Consider the following 20,494-nt stretch of genomic DNA (forward strand, 5'->3'; position numbering starts at 1 on the left):
TGTACAAAACTCTGGTGTGGCCGCACATGGAGCATTGTGTACAGTTCTGGTCACCGCATTATAAGAAGGATGTGGAAACTTTGGAAAGGGTGCAGAGGAGATTTACTAGGATGTTGCCTGGTATGGAGGGAAGGTCTTACGAGGAAAGGCTGAGGGACTTGAGGCTGTTTTCATTAGAGAGAAGAAGGTTGAGAGGTGATTTAATTGAGACACATAAGATAGTCAGAGGGTTAGATACGATGGATAGGGAGAGCCTTTGTCCAAGTATGGTGACGGCGAGTACGAGGGGGCATAGCTTTAAATTGAGGGGTGATAGATATAAGACAGATGTCAGAGGTAGTTTCTTTACTCAGAGAGTAGTAAGGGTATGGAATGCTTTGCCTGCAACGGTAGTAGATTCACCAACATTAAGTACATTTAAGTCATCATTGGACAAGCATATGGACGTACATGGAATAGTGTAGGTTAGATGGGCTTCACATTGGTATGACAGGGCGGCACAACATCGAGGGCCTGTACTGCGCTGTAATGTTCTATGTTCTGTCTTTGACTGGCCCTATTCCTACCCTAGTCATCCTTTATACCTCACATACCTATAGAAAGCTTTAGGGTTCTCCTTTATTCTATTTGCTGAAGACTGCTCATGTCCTCTCTTTGCTCTTCTTAACTCTCTCTTTAAATCCTGCCTAGCTGATTTGTAACTCTCCACCGCCTCATCTGAACCATCTTGTCACTTTGTTACATGAGCTTCCTTCTTCCACTTAACAAGAGATGCAATTTCTGTAGTAAACCACGGTTCCCTTACCTTATTCTTTCCTCATGCCTGACAGGGACATACCTATGAAGGACATGCAATATCTGTTCCTTAAACCAGTTCCACATTTCAATTGTCCCCATTCTCTGCATTTTCTACCCCATTCAATGCATACTAATCACATTATAATTGCTCTTCCCTCATCTATAACTTTTGCCCTGTATCTATCCCTTTCCATCGCTAAACTAAATGTAACCGAATTATGGTCACTCTCTCCAAAGTGCTCACCTACCACTAAATCAAACACCTGGCCTGGTTCATTACCAAGCAACAGATCCAATGTGACCTCCCCTCTTGTCAGCCCTTCGACATACTGTGTCAGGAAACCGTCCTGCACACATTGGACAAAAACTGATCCATCTGACGTACTAGAGTTATAGCATTTCCAGTCAAAGTTGGGGAAGTCCCCCATAATGACCACTCTGTTCCTTTCACTTCTACCCAGAATCGTTTTGCCGACCCTCACCTCAAATATCCTGCAGGAGGAACATTCCACTCCCTGCACTGCCATCCCTGCTAGTCCCCTTATCAGAATGTAAAAAAAGAGAAGCTTACCTGCTGTGTCCCTGGTGTTTAAGGTCGAGAAGGTAGTTGGGTGGGAGGCCCTACAAAGGTAGAGTCTCGGGTTCAGAAAACACTCACTTACATAACTGGAGGAAAATAAAAGAAGTCCCTCATTTCCCAGAAACCTCTGCTCTCTGACGTTAGATGTAAAGGCTCAAATCAGTGACTCTCCTTTCCCGACAGGCCCATGGTCCAAGCTTCCACCCTTCGTGTTGCTGCTGCTGCTGAAAAACAGAAATGGAGGACTCCCATGCTCAAGGTAAGTTTTTAAAGATTCAAATCCATGACTCACTGCTCCCAACAGGCCCCTGGTTCAAGCTCTCTTTCATTGTGCTGCTGCTGCTGCTGCTGAGAAACAGAAAGGTTTAAGGTAGTTAACGGGGTGCTGATAAATTGGGCCATCTTATCCTGCATATTAATATCAAGATTCTTGAGCATTGTTGGTAACATTCTCATCCATCCAGGCAATTGCAGCGATCTGACAACTTTCAAGGCGTAGCTTTACTCTTAGAACTTTATTATTGACTACCGTGTGTGATGTTGCAATTTGATTAATGCAATAGTCACCTCTGAGATCCTAACCAGCTTCACCTTCCATTGTCAATAACATTCTTGGAAATCTTTTTTCACCTTTTCCAAATTAATTCAATCCTTCCTATAGCAGGGCGACCAGAATTGTATGCAGTACTCCAAACATGGATTTCCTGTGTCTTCTAAAGCAGTATTGTGACATCCCAACTTCTGTACTCAGTATCCTGACTGATGAAGGCAAGCATGCCAAATACCTTCGTCACCATCCTGTCTACCTGTAGCACCACTTTCAAGGAACTATGTGGTGAGGATGATACAAAGAATCTGCGGAGGGATATATAGACAGATTAAGTGAGTGGGCAAATACTTGGCAGATGGAATATAATTTTGGAAAAAATTGGCAGGGAGAATAGTAGAGCTGAATACTGTTTAAATGGAGAAAGATTGCTGAAAGTTACGGAACTGAAGAATTTAGGAGTCCTCATCAATGAATTATAGAAAGCTAGCATCCAAGTTCAGTGAGTAATAGGGAAAGCAAAGAGAGTTGGCCTTTATTTCAAAGGGAAAGGTGTACAACAGTAGGGATATTTTGCTAAAACTCTACAAGGTATTAATCAGTCTGCAGCTGCAATACTATGAAGAGTTTTGGGCCCTAATCTAAGGAAAGATATATTGGCAGTTCAAAGAATGTTCACAAAGCTGATACAAAGCTGGTATGTAGGGGCTGTCTTATGAAGAGAGTGGCCTGGGGCCTGTATTGGTTGAAATTTAGAAGAAAGAGGGGTGACCTTATTGAAACATACAAAATTCTTTGGGGACTTCACAGAGTAAATGCGAAATGGTTGTTTCCACTTGTGGAAGAATCTAGGACCAAAGGGTACAATCTCAGAATAAGGAGTTGCCCAGTTAGAACAGAGATGAGGAGAAATTTCTTCTCTAAGAAGGCAATGAATCTGTGGAATTCTTTACCATGGACAGTTGCCAAGGCTGGGTCGTTAATTATATTCAAAGCCAGGGAATCAGCAAGTGAATCAAAGGTTCTGGGAATAAGGCAGGAAATTAGAGTAGATTATGGTCAGTTCAGCCATGCTTTCATTGAATGGCTGAGCAGGACCAACTGGGCTAAAAAATCTACTTCTGCTCTAACAGCTTATATTCGTATTTTCCTTTACTTCAGTTCTCTGCTCAAAGGCAGGTCCAGCCCTTAGTCCTGCTATCTCCACCAATGATAAGGCAAGAAGGCAGGTCCCGAATTCACCCCAGCTGGAGCAGGGGTTGAACTCCACGCTGTTGGCATCAATCTTATCTACCCTGGCTATCCAGTCAACTGAGTCAACAAATCTCCCAACGAGTCCAATGTGCTGTGGCAAATATATAATTTTACATGGATGTTGCAGTCCAAATCTCTTAGAAGTAGTGGTAGAGGTACCAATTTCTTTCAATTCCCCAGCTGATCAGGAGTTTCTCCTACTCTTATCACTTGCCATTGGCATCATTGGAAGGATTTACAAGTTGCTACTTAACCTGTTTAGTCACATCATGAACACATCTTCCTTGATCATTAGATCCTGGAGTGGGCCTCAAACCTGGAGCTTCTATTTTAGAGACATGGGTGCAAGACCTTTTACTTTCATTCAGAATGCACAAGAGTCACAAGTTTTACTGATTACTGTTGTGTGCTGTTCCATATGAGGAATGAAGATCATGTTTATCTTCAGATGATGTTGGATTAGAGGGTGACATTAATTGGACCAGGGGCTGACATAACTCAAGTTCTATCGTGAGCTCAAACATTTCATCCTTACTAACATGTTTCAAACGTATATAGATTTGTCCTCTCTTACAGTAGAAACAAGTGATGTTCATCTGTCACACTGTGGTTATACCTACAGATCATTGTAACTTCTGCTCACCACTGGCAGAAGGATGCAGACAACATGAAATTGGCATTAGGCATTAATGGGGTGGCAGAAGAGAGTGCCATCCTCCTACGTCCTGATGTCTAACTGATCACCATGCATGACAGCTGAAAAACAGACATCCAGTAGCTGAAAACTGCCCCCATTGCCGTCAATCCATCATGATGCCAACTGATATTTTAAAATGGGTTTCAAACACTTAGCTTTCAAAATGGATAGCAGTCTCCCTCAAGCATGCTGACTTCACTTTTCTTCTAGTTTTAGATTTTCTCATTTGTGCGTGTATGGAAGGTATGAAAGAAAACAATCAAGACAATACGATGAAAAAGGAGAAAATAAAATTCATGAAAGCATCTGATGATCTGGAATACTGCCAATTATGATAATCTCACAAAGGTCATTAATAGGAACTATAAACAACGGGAGACCCAGTATCCAATCCTTCTGGGACTCCATGAGTCACAATTTCCCCATTACTTTCATTGTTAATGATGCTTGCAAAGCCAGTTCATTACTTAATGTACATTTGCTGATTGTTGTAAAAGCTAATGATGTCTCCTCTGATTCAAATGCTGCTGCTTTTTCTAAATCTTGTTGTGCAGAGTCTTCAGTTTTACAGCTGCTTGCCTCCTTCTTAGGGTTCCTGCAGCACTCACCTTTTGCACTGAGCAGAACAGATGAGAGATGTGCCATATGATCATTGCCAATTCCATTTTTCAGTCAGCCATCAGAAAGTTTATAGAAGTGGTGCAGGTGACCTTTAATTTTAATTTTCAAACCTTGTACATTTCCTAAAATCAACTTGGTGTTTCTTTCCTTGTGTGAACTCAGTAGGTTTGACTATCAGCCCCTGCTGGGGCCAGAATCAGAAGCAAGAGGGGCTCGATCTTAGTCCTGCTGGTCAGAGCGCTGATTCTCTGGCTTCTTTTGAGCAGTTTTCGCAGAGGCAGTATTGGGGCCAGTAGGTAAGGGAGTCAATTCTGCATCTTGAGTGCCTTTTAAGTCCAATTCAAGGAGATCAACTGGAATCTTCAATTTGGCCTCCAGTTTGTCACACTGAAGGGTCATTTTAGGCCCTTGGAGTCAGGTGCCTGCAGGCAGGCTAGGTCAGCCAGACCTGGAGGAACTCCCTACCTTCCTGAGGTCAAGAACGACCATAGGCTGCCCTGAGGGTTAATCCTGGCCTGACTGCTGAAACTATTTTTCATGTGAAGACTTTAAACATTTGAGGAGCTGTGTGCCTTTAATCTTGATGCTCCTCTCTCTTACCTATCTTCTATCATGTCAGTTTAATGTTGCCATGCTATTCGTAGCTCTGTGACAGCAGTCAATGTATCAATCTTGTGTAGAATTAGTATTGCACATGAATAATTGGTGAATGTAGTTTATTTCATAGTCTCTGATGTGTTTGTGTTACCAGCTCACTTTAGCTCTCTTCATCCATCACGTTCTTCTCCTTTTTGCTGCTTCTCCTCCAATGTCACTTATTTTTGTTCTCTCTCTGTCTTTTGCTCATGTTCTTCTTTCCTTTCATTAGACCAGCTTACTAGGTTCAGTGCACAATCATTACATTATTGTACTTGTCATTAGAGGGATTGTCAAGATGAATTCTTATAGATTTTAGTTTGTAACTGCAGCAAGTGCTGTTTTGTCTGGATCATTGAACATAATATAAATCATTTAGCCCATCAAGTTGACTGTAGTATTTTTTTTCCATAAGAACAACAGAAATTCAGAGCATAGTTAGGCCATTTGGCCCTTTGAGTCTGCTTCACCATTCAATTAGATCATGACTGACTTGATAATCCTCAACTCCATTTTGCTGCCTTTTCCCCATAACCCTTGATTCCGTCACTGATTAAAAATCTGTTTATCTCAGCCCTGAATATACTTAATCACCCAGACTCAACAGTCCTCTGCACTAAAGAAGTATACAGATTCACTAACTTCTGAGAAAAAAAAAATGGATCCTCACCTCTGTCTTAAATGGGCAAACCATTACACTGAGATTATGCCCTCTGGTTCTAGACTCACCCACGAGGGGAAACAATCTCTCAGCATCTTCCCTGTCAAGCCCCCTAAGAATGTCACATGTTTCAATAAGGTCTCCTCTCATTCTTCTAACCTCCAATCAGCACAGGCCCAAGTATACCCAACCTTTCCTCATACGACAGTGCCTTCCTACCCAGGATCAAACCAGTGAACATTCTCTAAACTGCCAAAAGACACACTTATTGTAGTCTCACTCTCCTGCTCTTAATATCACTTAAAATTCTTCTCTTCCCAAGATAACAATTTATTCACTTTTGAAAGGATTTATGGTTTCTACTTTAATAATAGTTTACATCAGACTATTCCACCCTCAATCTGGAGAATGCTTTTCTAATGGTCCCTTTCATTCCTTTTGCCATTATCTTGCTTGTGTCTTTGTTATCAGCTTGTGAAAGAAAACAATTTAATCACTATTTGTCTTATCATAACCTTTCAAAATCTTAAAGGTGTCCATCTCAGGTCATCGCTAACCCTTGCCAGCTCCAGGCAAAACAGCCTCAGCTTCCCATTCTCTTGACCGCCTGTAACATTTTATTCCTGATAACATCCTCATGAATTTGTACTACGTTGTCCATAACTGCGTGATTCACTATTGATAACTTGGAATGTTTCACTTAGCCCACAAATAGTCTGGCTTCATATTCTCCTCCTCAATTCATCATAAAGGCTTAATGGCTACATGGTGAGCTTGCAGTATTAATTAATGCTCTTACATTCTTTCTTCAAAACGCAGAAAGGAAGCTAAAGCACAGAATGAAACTGTAAAGATGTTGTAAATCAAAATGCATTATTGGTCAACAAAAGACTTAGTATAAGCTTCTAATTCCTGGAATTCAGCCATTGCCACCAGCTTCAGAGGAACCATGTCATTGTTTGTGAAGATTTATTGATGTTTGTGTCAAAGCACTTTTCCAAAGTTTCACTGTCATGAGGTCAAAGCCACACTAAGAGCTGTAGAAGAATAGTAAATGTACTGATTTTGTACAGATGCTGTTACACTCAATGAATATGAAGATGTTCAACTCTTAAAATACAATTAATTTCTTTTTATTTGATTATCTATATTGCAAACTCTCATTGCAATTTACTCTTGGTAGAGCTGTGTTACGAGAGGAAAGAAAAGTGGTCCTTGATGACTTTGTTTTAAGGGATTGGAATCATTCACTCTCTTGACAGTCAAGAAGTCAGTAAAATAAAAATGAGTTGTCATTTGCTTTTAGTGGCACGTAAGACAGTGTTCTTTGGTTCAAACCTGCAAGTCAACTTAGCATATTAGCCAAAAAAGGAATATCACAAGTTAAAATGAACTCTCCACAAAAAGCACCTCTAAAACTTGAAAAGATGATAAGGTCAAAACCCACAGAGGTTAAATGCATCAGATGCTGTGCCTCACAATTGCTTAGATATTGAAATATATCTGTTGCTGATGTGGCCCTTGTAGTTTTAAACAGAAAATGTCACCTCTCTGTTGGCAGCTCAGCCTGGGTGTTGTCATACCTTATGTTGCACAACATCTTCAAAGTTTCACTTGTCAACTCCAGTAAAATAGAAAATGTAAACCAAACACACAAGGAAGCATCTATTCAATGTTCCCGTTAGCTGCCTATGGGAAGAGAATTTCAGGATCTCTGACACATTAATGGGAATATATAGTTGGCAACATACCCATAACAAAGGTTGATTTGTAATTTCTAAACTGCATAAAAGAAAACAGCAACATGGAGTGGAAGTGTTGATGAGTTAAACTCATGGATTGGCAGAACATAGTCACTAAATACAAATCAATACGCACATGGACATCAGGCAAATGAAATTTGAAATTGCATGTGGTGCCACATTCTGTGGGAAATGTTGTGCGTTTATAATTTCATAAGGGGTTTAACTGAGGTATTGATTATTTAAACTGGCATTCATCCTTCTGAGTGAAACGTCATTTGTTCTTTGACACTTGCTTTATTTTATGTTGGTTTTGTGTTTGTTACAGTAAAACATTGTAAGAATTGAAGTCTTGCAATGTGATTAATTTTATTTGGGTTGTTTTAAGGTCCTTCTTTCACTGGCCTCTGGGGATCAAACCAACTTGTGTAATTTGCTCCCTGCGTGTGAATGGTGCTTGACCACCAACATAGCATGAACTTCCTGAAGCTAAAGATGCAGGATCAGTAATGCAAATTGCACATTATTCTTTGAACATTGTTTCAATGTTTACATGTATAAAATGTGTTTTATTTATGAGACAGTCATTTGAAAATGCTATTAACACTCATTTTTAACCCACAAGTCTTTGTCAGGAACAAAGCAATTATTGCTTGAGTTCTTGGCCATGTGCCATATAAAGAACGTACATTCTTTTTAAACAACTTCAGTGAAGTACTTTGCATTCTACTCCATAGTAAACATTTGACTTGGCATCATTTTGCAAAATGACCATAATCCTCTTATGTATACCAAGAAGCATTTTTTAAAAGCTGGATTACTTTATTGAATCATATTTCCTATTATCACTTTGCTGCTACTGTTGTAAAATTCCATATTAGCCCTTGCTCTCAACAAAAAAACAGTCTTGGACTGTGATACTGTAGACTTATTGTTACTAACTTATGTAAGCTATGGCAATTTTGGAGAAGTCCTTCTAAGATTTTAGGTTCAAGACAATGGGTTTGTAATAAATGGATGGTGGCAGATTCTGCAATATATTACCTAATGCTGTTGTCAATATTTGACTAAATTATGCCACATGTTTATGATTGAGAGCACAAGAACAGTGTATTAAGAAGAGCTGTGTAAAGTACATGTGATCATCAAGAGGAATTAAAACAAAAAGCTCATTACTGATTTAAGGTAGGCATATATCATACAATTAACCTAAAAAATAGAAAATGTCATCATATCTAATGGCTGTGCCATCAAATTATTGTTTCAATTGTAATTAAAGATAACTTATGAATTACAATGCTCTTTATTGCCATCCTTATTTAGATATTGGTATTCAATCATAATTAGATAGAACTCTACATTTTAATAAGCGATGAAACATTGAAGAATGTGTACACAAACTTGTCAGCAATGCATAGACACATGTAGAGATACGTAGTTTACAACTTTGCATTTATATAGTGCCTTTTGTTCTCAGCTAATTTGAAAGCTCAGAGTAGAAACCCATGCTGAAGGCTTCCTCTTAAATTTCAATGTTCATTCTGTTACACATCTTTGTTGTTATAAAGGACATGAATTCTGAAGTACAAAATGAGTTAATGGGGCCAAATTACTTTGTAACTAATAAAGTACTTTAACGAATGAAGACCTCCAACTTTGCAGGGAAACACAAAGAATAAAGCTTTCATCCTTTACTGCTTGTCTTATATGGAGGAAATCACAACTGTTCCATTTAAGAAAACACATCGATTTGATGCATTTGACATCTTTCATAACCATTGCTCCACATTTCTTATTTTTAAACATTAGTGTTTGCAAGAATAGTGATCAATTGCTTGGACATTAAACCTTTTTTTTTCATTATAATAGGGAAACAATTAGAAAACAGTGAACAATTTGTGTGACTCCAAAAGTCATTATGATAATATATGATGCATGTTTAAAGATCATTAAGAAGAGGCTGTCTTGTCCAGATATCATGAGTTAATAACGTATTACAAGCATAGTTTGTGCATAGAATTATTGAAGTAGGAACTAACTTAAGATTTGGATGTCAGAGGCCAAAGGACATTGACCCAATTCTGGAAGCCCCTATTGGAATATGAGTACAGTATATTTTATTAAGTGACTGAATGGTTCCTTCATTAGCAGATATCTCACGATCTTCAAATATACTAGGCATCTGTTGCATGCTGTCTAACTTAAGGAGAAAGTGAGGGCTGCAGATGCTGGAGATCAGAGCTGAAAATGTGTTGCTGGAAAAGTGCAGCAGGTCAGGCAGCATCCAAGGAACAGGAGAATCGACGTTTCGGGATTCCTGAAGAAGGGCTTATGCCCGAAACGTCGATTCTCCTGTTCCTTGGATGCTGCCTGACCTGCTGCGCTTTTCCAGCAACACATTTTCAGTGCTGTCTAACTTAAGCATATCTAAAAATCATATTTCAACTTTGCAAAGTCCTGGTTAGATCATATTTGGTATGTTGTAAGCAGTTCTTGGCATTATACCTTTGAAAGAATATACTGGTATGGGAGGAATTGTAGTGTAGACTTACCAGAATTATACCTGAACTCTGAAGGATATAGTATAAGGGGAAAGTAATTAGGATTGTATTCCTTGGAATTTAGAAAATTCAGGGGTGATTTGATCAAAACTTCCAAGACATTATAAACAGATAGGGCAATTAGAAAGAAATAATCAGATGATCGGTGGGTCTCAGAAGAGGAACAATGTCTAAAAATTAGGACCAGACCTTTTCAAACTCTTAAGAAATGGAAGGGATCCAGAAGTTTGAAACTCCGTTCCAATAATTGATGCTAGGTCAATTAAACAAAGAAGCAATGAACAATACTGCAGAGGGACAGGCCCGTTGACCCACCACAACTGCAACCTGGAAGTCCCCTTCACTGTCTCCAGCTCCCTCAATTTTTGTGTCACCTATCAACTTACCAGTAAGGCTACCTACATTCTTCTCCAAATCATTTTATATATTACAAACAGCCGGGGGCTTAGCACTAATTCCTGTGGAACACTACCGATCTCAAATCTCCAGTAGCAAAAACAGGGTGTAGGACCATTCCGCGCAGCCACTTTGGTGCGGCCGGTTTGGCACAGGCCGTTTTGCCACAAACCCATTTAGCCGCAGAGCTGTTTCGGCGCAGCTCATATTAATTTCAGGATTAGTTAACAAGTTTCTTTTATTTTTTCTCTCTTTAACATTTTTACTAAAGAGGATAAACATTACTGAAAGCAATAAAAATAAAAGTAATGTGTTTAACTAAGCCTGAAAAGGAATCAACTTTTATTTTTACTGCTTTCATTAATCCTGAAATCAATATGAGCTGTGCTGAAACAGCTCTGCAGCTAAACGGGTCTGCGACAAAATAGCCGCGCTGAAACGCTCGCGTCAAAGTGGCTGCACCGAATGGTCCCACTCCAGCAAAAACACCCTTCCCGCTACATTCTGTCTTTCATGATCAAGTTAAATATCACACAACACCAGGTTATTGTCCAACAGGTTTATTTGGAAGTAGATCTTATTAAACCATATGAAAACAGAAATTGCTGGAAAAGCTCAGCAGGTCTGGCAGCATCTGTGCAGAGAAATCAATGTTAATGTTTCGGGTCCTGTGATCCTTCCTCAGAAAAGCGAAAGCGAGGACTGCAGATGCTGGAGATTAGAGTCAAGATTAGAGCGGTGCTGGGAAAGCACAGCAGGCCAGGCAGCATCCCAGGAGCAGGAAAATCAATGTTTCAGGCAGGAGCCTGAAACTCATTCCTGATGAAGGTTTCCTGCCCGAAACATCGATTCTCCTGCTCCTTGGATGCTGCCTGATCTGCTGTGAATTTCCAGCACCACTCTAATCCTGATTCTAATCTCCAGCATCTGCAGTCCTCACTTTCCCCTAGTTGATTTTAACCTTACTGTGAATTTTCTTGCAATGATGCCTATCTTGAAGAGGTTCTCCTCCTCTCTCTACAACTATCTCAGTGAGTCTCTCCCTCACTGCAACCCACAGATCATCTCCTCTGCCCTGAAGCTCTTCAACCATGTCCTGAAACAGACTCACTACCACAGCCACATCTGCATCCTCAGTGCCTGCCTCCACAGCGAACTGAACCCACATGGACTCCAGACTACATTCAGACCAGCACAGTTTGGATCCGAACAGGACAGCCAGTACAGACTCATTCGTGATGAAGGGCCCCTGCCCAAAACATTGATTTTCCTGCTCCTCGGAGGCTGCCTGACCTGCTGTGCTTTTCCAGCACCACTCTAATCTTGACTCTTCCTCAGAAAGTCCTCATTGGACCCAAAATGTCAAACTTGATTTCTCTTCACAGATGCTGCCAGACCTGATGAGCTTTTCAAGCAACTTCTGTTTTTGTTCCTGATTTATAAAATCTGGAGTTCTTTCAGTTCTTCTTAACACATAGTCAGCTATTACACACAACCCATTAATTCTGACTACTCTCCACGGATGCTGCCAGACCTGCTCAGCTTTTCCAGCAATTTCTGTTTTTATTGGGAATTAGCTCTACTCGGTTACAGAGCAAAACCATTGAATAATAGGTACTTGCTAGCTGAATTGCCAATGATGAGCTCTTTCAAAATAGATGAGACAGTTTTAGAATGCAACCTCAAACCAAGGAAAACTTCTCAAGAATACGAAGGTAGAATAAGTAAAGAGATATCTCAACAAAATGGCTAGTAAAGTGACAGAACATGCTCATTCCAGGGACCAATCAACTAAGATCTTATAATCAAAGCAAAATATTGCAGATAATGGAAATCTGAAACAAACATAGAAAATGCTGGAGAAACTCAGCAATGAATGAACTTCTGAAAAAAGACTCATAATAGATTCAAAATATTACCTATGTTTCTCTTTTTTACAGATACTGCAGGACCTGCCGAGTTTCTCCAACCAAGATTTTATATTTTCAGAGAATCTTTAACAACATTCAGGAGAAACAGGAATGCATCAAACCTACTCAAGCCAAAAAGTAAGACCGAGTAATATTACAGGATGTGAGAACATCATGTCTACACTTCAGACACTTTACAAAGTGGTACAATTGTTCCAAACATAATCACCCTAATGTTGAACTCAAGTGAACCAGATTGAGATGTCTGGTCAAGAGCTCTAAATTGTCCTGATGATTGGAGATTCAAACTTTGGAGGTGTGTGAGATGATGGTGAAATTGGTCATAGCAGTGGCAACTGTAATAATGGAAAAAATGACATTAGTGATGATCTTCATAATTACAAAGATTGTGTAACTAGGTTAAAGGGAACGACTGGAATAATTCTGTCCCAATAACTCCACATTGGTATCCCATTACCCTTTATTTCCACATACATAGTATTTGACACTGGTCCAGCTCCCTCAGAGCCAGCTCTCGGAGCGATCAGAATCTCTGACACTCCTGTTGATATCCATCATCTGGGGCTCCCTGATTGGACAAGGCTAACAGCCCCAAACAGGGAACTCATTCTATGAGGTTCACCTGCCTGACCTCGTTACATTCACTACAGACTAAATAGACAGAAATCTGATGGACGGAAAATATGATTCATGCAAACAATGATGATGTACCTGATCACAAGATTCCGACATCAGTAAGAGAGGATACAATCGTCTCGCATATGTGAAGACAGAGGTCGTGGACACTACACCAGCGAACTGTGTTTAAGAACCTACTATATACAAGTGTAATTACAGGAGTGTTACACTACATAAGGAGTTGATGAACATTACTTAGTGACAAGACACAAGTCTCCTCAGGATGGTATGCAAGGAATACTTCAGACCGGTATCTTGAAATGCATTTAACAGTACTGGCTTGAAATGCAAGATAAAGTACCCACATCCTTGGCCTTTCAAATTTAATTTTAATAAAAGTTCTGTAGCAATTGCAACCAAACTATACTATGTTTGTGGCCTGAAGATTTTTCTTCAATTATGTTTCTTTTCTAAGCTTTCTATTTCTGTTGTATTTTAATAACAACATTAGATCATTGATAATGTGGGAATTTCTGACCTTACGCTATTGCAAACTGGAAACATTAAAACTCGTGCACTTCAATAATTAATCCAAAGTCAAATTTGCAGCTGTTTTGAAGAAGAGCCACTGGACTTGAAATGTTAACTCTCCTATCTCTCCACAGATGCTGCCAGAACTGCTGAGTTTCTGCAGCAATTTCTGTTTTTGCTTCAAATTTGCAACAGCAACATCAAACATTGGATTTCAACGCATGTACTCAATTGACTTAATATTCCTTCATCGGTCTGCTAATTGAAATTGTGTTGCTACTGGCAAATCCTTTGGAGGTGCAAACAAATGCTTCGCATTTAACAGATCATTCTAAGATTTTGAGTTCTGTTTAAGCTTCCTGGTCATCTGATTGACTGATTTAATTAGAGGACGAGTAATCATGGTGTATTTATAACCATTGTTCATCGGGAACAATTATTCATTTTCGTTTAAGACTACCTGCAGATTCTGTTGAAGCTTTGTTTAATTTCTCCAATGGTCATATGAGTGGATACAGTAGAGATATTATACAAATTAGGTGATCTGTTCAAGGTTCTGTGATCTCATTTAGAAAGCTGCAATTGATGACTGGACCAGCCTTCTCAGCTGTTGTCTTTTGAATCCTAAGCAGCCTTTGAATCTTTTGTCAAAAATGCAGCTTTCCAACACTTCTGAGTATCACATGAACCTGGGGAAGTCAGCTTTAACTCTTTCTGCCATGATTGTTATCTGATAACCTTTGCTGAGGATGCAATTAAGCACCATGGGGAGATGGTGGTACTGTGGTCATATCACTGAGCCAATAATCTTGATTAGATTCCCTACAGTGTGGAAACAGGTCCTTAGGTGTTCAAAGTTTGTGAGAAGATTTGTAGCTCGGGTGTTCGTTGTTGTGGTTCTGTTCGCCGAGCTGGGAATTTGTGTTGCAGACGTTTCGTCCCCTGTCTAGGTGACATCCTCAGTGCTTGGGAGCCTCCTGTGAAGCGCTTCTGTGATCTTTCCTCTGGCATTTGTAGTGGTTTGAATCTGCCGCTTCCGGTTGTCAGTTCCAGCTGTCCGCTGCAGGTATATTGGGCCCAGGTCGATGTGCTTATTGATTGAATCTGTGGATGAGTGCCATGCCTCTAGGAATCCCCTGGCTGTTCTCTGTTTGGCTTGTCCTATAATAGTAGTGTTGTCCCAGTCAATCATGTTGATTGTCATCTGCGTGTGTAGCTACTAAGGATAGCTGGTTGTGTTGTTTCGTGGCTAGTTGATATCCTATCCAGCTATCCTTAGTAGCCACACGCGTAGATTACAAGCAACATGAATTCGACTGGGACAACACTACTATTATAGGACAAGCCAAACAGAGAACAGCCAGGGAATTCCTAGAGGCATGGCACTCATCCACAGATTCAATCAATAAACACATCGACCTGGACCCAATATACTGACCACTGCAATGGACAGCTGGAACTGACAACCGGAAGTGGCAGATTCAAACCACTACAAATGCCGGAGGAAAGATCACAGAAGTGCTTCACAGGAGGCTCCCAAGCACTGAGAATGTCACCTAGACAGGGGACGAAACGTCTGCAACACAAATTCCCAGCTCGGCGAACAGAACCACAACAGGCCCTTTGGCCCCACAAATCCACACCGACCCTCCGAAGAGTAACCCACCCAGACCCATTTCCCTCTGACTAACACACCTATGGGCAATTTAGCATGGCCAATTCATCTAATCTGCACATATTTGGACTGTAGAAGGAAACCAGAGCACCTGGATGAAACCCACGCAGACACTGGGAGAATGTGCAAACTCCATACAGACAGTCGCCCAAGGCTAGAATTGAACCTGGGACCCTGGCGCTGTGAGACAGCAGTGCTAACCACTGAGCCACCATGCTGCTGTATCTTGAGGATACAGTGGGACGTTGGGTTCAAATCTTGTCACACCAGCTGATGGAATTTAAGTTTCCTAGATGAACCTGGAATATAGAGCCACTGTCAGTCATGATCACCATGGAATTTTTTTTTCATTGGTTGGGAGCCGTACTGGCAATGTCAGAATCTGTTGCTCATCCCTGACTACTCTTGAACTGAAAGGGTCATGAGCTAATTGCACAGAGGACAGTTAAGACTCAATCAAATTGCTGGAGTTTGGAGTCACATGTAAGCCAGACCACGTAAAAATATGGATTTCCTTCCTTAAAGGACGTTAATGATATAGACGGCTTTTTACAACAGTTAATACAAGTTCTATAGTCACCTTTATTGAGACGACCTTTCAATAACAGGTTTTTTAAAATCCAATTTAAATTTGGCAGCCATTATGGCAGGGTTCAAACCTATTTCCCCACAACATTAGCCTGGATCTCTGAATGAATAAACTTGCAACATTGATCACTATGCACCATGTTGCAATGCCGTCAGTTGTCGTAAAAAACTATCTGGTTCATTAGTAGAGTCCTTACCTGGTCTGACCTACGTATAACTCCAGAACCACAGTAATGTGGATAGCTTTAACTGCGCTCTGGACTGAACAAGTGGTGGTGACAGATGTGGGCTCTGCCAGTGAAGCCAACATCCTCAACAAAGAAAGAGTTCTGATGTGGCTCCACTCATAATAGGACATTACCATTTACATATAGGAGAGAGAGATGGAAGCACAGCAAACTCTAACCCGACATGAGTTCAGACCTTCAAGGTAAAATGAAAGAAAACAGACTGAGTCAGGCCTTGACCTTATGCAATAATGTAAACCAAGTGATAACGAATCAGATGCCTGCTTCACATCTGCCCCAAACTTCATCTCCATTAACTTCAAAACTAATAAAAATCAGGAGAACTATAAAATAAGGCTTTCAACTGCTTTATACTATTTTACAAAATCACTATTCACCCTAAATCCTGATTGTCTTAAAATAATAAATCAAGTTAAGGATGATATATGTGAATAAAAGATATCATTCTTAACATTAACTATATGTTATTATAATAAAATTACATTGTCAAAAATTAAATATCTTCCTGAGCTTTGTAATACAGTTTCCCCACATTCAGCATGATCCAAACTAATTTATTTCTTATATTTCATAATGCATGTGAAATAAAATTTACACATTCAGTTCTACATAGTCATTTACAGTCTGTTTACAGTTTATTCAATCATACTTTTAGATGTAAATCTACTTAAGATCATTATTTAAGAATTACGTTTTCTCTGAGCATCAGTTTAAAACATCTTGAATACAGGGAACAAAGATCAGCCTGTCTGGGCCTGCTAATGTGCCTCAAGAATACAGGCTACGGGCCACAGCTCACTAATAAAGCCTTTTTATTACCACTGTCACTAATATTTGGTTCAATGAACTAATCTCCAAAACATCATCCTGCACAAATGTGACCTTCTAATGGGGAGGCATGTTATATGGTTCAGGAGGATTCATGAATTAAGTAATGCACTGAAAAAAAACTTTCAGGAAAAAAACAAGCAAGCTCCTATCAACGATAGATGACATCATAAGGTCAGCTGTCTGAGCTTTGTTGTCAGCACCTCAAATTCTTAAACTAGTTTCTGGACCAAGACTAATGAACGTGTGATGGTGCCAAGAACAGCAAGAGCAAACAGTCCACTTATCCAATTGCTCAGTGTCCCCTCTTCAGATGCAAAATAGACAGCTGGAGGTTTAATATGGAATGTGGTCTTTGTGGGATTGAGCTTTGCCAACAATGTGCGGCAAGCCTTTTTATATACATATGGTCATGGAATGCGGGTGCTGCTGGCAAAGCCAGATTTATACCCCATCTCTAATTGTCCTTGAGAAGGTGACAGTGAGCAGCTCTTTTGAGCAGCTGACTTCCTTGGGGTTTAAGGACACCCAGCTTGTGTTATTTGGAAGAGAGTTTCAGGATTTTGACACAGCGCTAGCAAAGGATGGTGTTCCACGTTTGGCCAAATTCTGCTCTAACTCCATTTACAAATTTGCTAATGACACCACCGTAGGGGGTCAGATCTTAGACAAGACGAGAGACCAAATACAGGAAAGAGATGGAGAGCTTAGTGGCATCCGTGATGGAGAGAGTGAATGTTTGTGGATATGGTGCCAATTGTTGTCCTAGTTGGCAACAAATGTCTTGATGTTGCTGCACTCATAGAGTCATAGCGATGTACAGCATGGAAACAGACCCTTTGGTCCAATTTGTCCATGCCAACCAGATATTCTAAATTAATCTAGTCCCATTTTCCAGCATTTGGCACATATCCTTCTAAACCCTTCCCATTCATGTAGCCATCAGATGCCTTTTAAATGCTATAATTGTACCAGCCTCCACCACTTCCTCTGGCAGCTCATTCCATACACACACCACTCTCTGCGTGAAAACATTGCCCCTTAGATCCCTTTTAAGTCTTTCCCCTCTCACCCTAAAACTGTGCCCTCTAGTTCTGGACTCCCCCACCCCAGAGAAAAGACATAGAACATCGAACATTACAGCGCAGTACAGGCCCTTCGGGTACTCAATGTGACACCCCACTGTGAAACCAATCTGAACCCACCTAACCTGTATTATTCCATTCTCGTCCATATGCTGATCTAATGACCATTTAAATACCTGTAAGGTTGGTTATTCTACAACTGTTACAGGCAGTGCATTCCATGCCCCTACTACTCTCTGAATAAAGAAACTACCTCTGGCATCTGTCTTATATTTATCACCCCTCAAATTGAAGCTATGCCCCCTCATGCTAGCCACCACCATCCTCGGAAAAAGACTCTCACTGTCCACCCTATCTAACCCTCTGATTATCTTATATGTCTCAATTAAGTCACCTCTCAACCTCCTTCTCTCTAATGAAAACAGGCTCAAGTCCCTCAACCTTTCCTCGTAAGACCTTCCCTCCATACCAGACAACACTCCAGTAAATCACCTCTGAACCCTTTCTAAAGGTTTCACATCCTTCCTGTAATGCAGTGACAAGAACTGCATGCAATACTCCAATGCAGCCGTACTTGAGTTTTGTACAGTTGCAACATGGCCTCATGGTTCCAAAACTCGATCCCTCTACTAGTAAAAGCTAGCACACTGTATGCCTTCTTAACAGCCCTATCAACCTGGGTAGCAACTTTAAGGGAACTCCATACATGGACACTGAGATCTCTCTGCTCATCTCCACTACCAAGAATCTTACCATTCACCCAGTACTCTGCATTCCTGCTACTCCTTCAAAGTGAATCACCTCACACTTTTCTGCATTAAACTCCATTTGCCACCTCTCAGCCCAGCTCTGCAGCTTATCTATGTCCCTCTGAAACCTATGACATCCTTCGACAGTATCCACAACTGTACCGACCTTAGTGTCATATGCAAATTTACTAACTCATCATTTTATGCCCTGATTCAGGTTGTTTATAAAAATGATAAACAGCAGTGGACATTGATCCTTGCGAGTTTAGATCAGAATGGTGCTGGAAAAGCACAGCAGGTGAGGCAATATCCGAGGAGCAGGAAAATTGATGTTTCAGGCAAAAGCCCTGATCCTTGCGGTAAACCACTAGTAACTGAACTCCAGGATGAACATTTCCCATCAACCACCACTCTCCGCATTCTTTCAACTAGCCAATTTCTGATCCAAACTGCTAAATCACCCTCAATCCCATGCCTCTGTATTTTGTGCAGTAGCCTACCATTGGGAACTTTATCAAACGCCTTACTGAAATCCATATACACCATATCAATAGCTTTACCCTCATCCACCTGTTTGGTCACCTTCTCAAAGAACTCAATAAGGTTTGTGAGGCATGAACTAGCCTTGACTATCCCTAATCAACTTATTCTATCAAGATGATTATAAATCCTTTCTCTTTTAACCTTTTCCACCACTTTAACCACAACCGAAGTAAGGCTTACTGGTCTATAATTACCAGGGTTGTCTCTACTCTCTTTATTGAACAATCTCAAACAACCTTGTCTTATTTACCTTATCCATGATTTTATAAACTCTGTAAAGTCACCCCTCATCCTCCGACTTTGCAGGGAAAACAGCTCCAGCCTATTCAGCCTCCTTATAGCTCAAATGCTCCAAACCTGGTAACATGCTTATAAATCTTTTCTGAATCCACTCAAGTTTCACAACATCATTGTGAAAGAGAGAGGCCAGAATTTTACACAGTATTCCAAAGGTGGCCTAACCAATGCCAGATCATGATCTCCTAACTCACATACTCAATAAACTGACCAATAAGGGCAAGCATACCTAATGCCTTCTTCACTGCTCTGTCTACCTGTCATCTAGGTAAGTTGTGAACATTCCATCTCACACTCCAGATATGTGCTTTGTAGATAGTGGACAGGTTTCCGGGGATTAAGAGGTGAGTTATTCACTGCAGGACTCATAGCCTCGGATTTGCTCTTGTAGCCAGTATCTAAAAGATCCTGGTCAATGGTAACATCCGTGATTTTGATGGTGGGAGATTCAGAGAAGGGAATGTCAAGGAATGATGCTTAGAATCTGTCTGGATGGAAATGGGCAGTATGTGGCACGTGTTTGGCACAGCTGTTACTTGCCCTTATCAGTTCAAGCCTGGAGCCTGCTGCACACGGGCTATTTCAGTATCTGAGGAGTCACAGATAGTGCTGAACATTGTACAGTCATCAGCAAGTCACCCAACCATATGATGGAAGGGAGGCCACAGCTGAAGCAATTGAAAATGGTTGGACGCTATCTTGGGAAACCCATGCAATGAAGACTCTGACCTCCACCAACCAAAACCACCTTCCTTAATTGAAGGTACAACCCAACAGCAGAGAATTTGTCTCCACAACGGCTGTGCATTGGTCTTGCCTGCTCATACCATCATAGACAGATGCATCTGTGGCAGGATTGGTGATAACAAGATTATATACACTACTTTTCCCTCTTGGTGGTTCCCTCA

At 40.6% G+C, this 20,494-nt stretch overlaps 1 long non-coding RNA gene across 1 annotated transcript in view; it reads left to right on the plus strand.

Moving 5' to 3' along the window:
* Positions 1-12,710, plus strand: part of LOC122552039 — a 51,194-nt gene extending 38,484 nt beyond the window's left edge. Inside the window, exons 3-4 of the long non-coding RNA XR_006312277.1 lie at positions 1,562-1,637; positions 12,434-12,710. This is a non-coding gene — a long non-coding RNA (uncharacterized LOC122552039). The remainder of the gene's footprint in view (positions 1-1,561; positions 1,638-12,433) is intronic.
* The last annotated feature ends 7,784 nt before the right edge of the window (positions 12,711-20,494 follow it).

This window comes from Chiloscyllium plagiosum, chromosome 7 (genome assembly GCF_004010195.1).
Source record: "Chiloscyllium plagiosum isolate BGI_BamShark_2017 chromosome 7, ASM401019v2, whole genome shotgun sequence".
Classification (NCBI taxonomy): Eukaryota; Metazoa; Chordata; class Chondrichthyes; order Orectolobiformes; family Hemiscylliidae; genus Chiloscyllium; species Chiloscyllium plagiosum.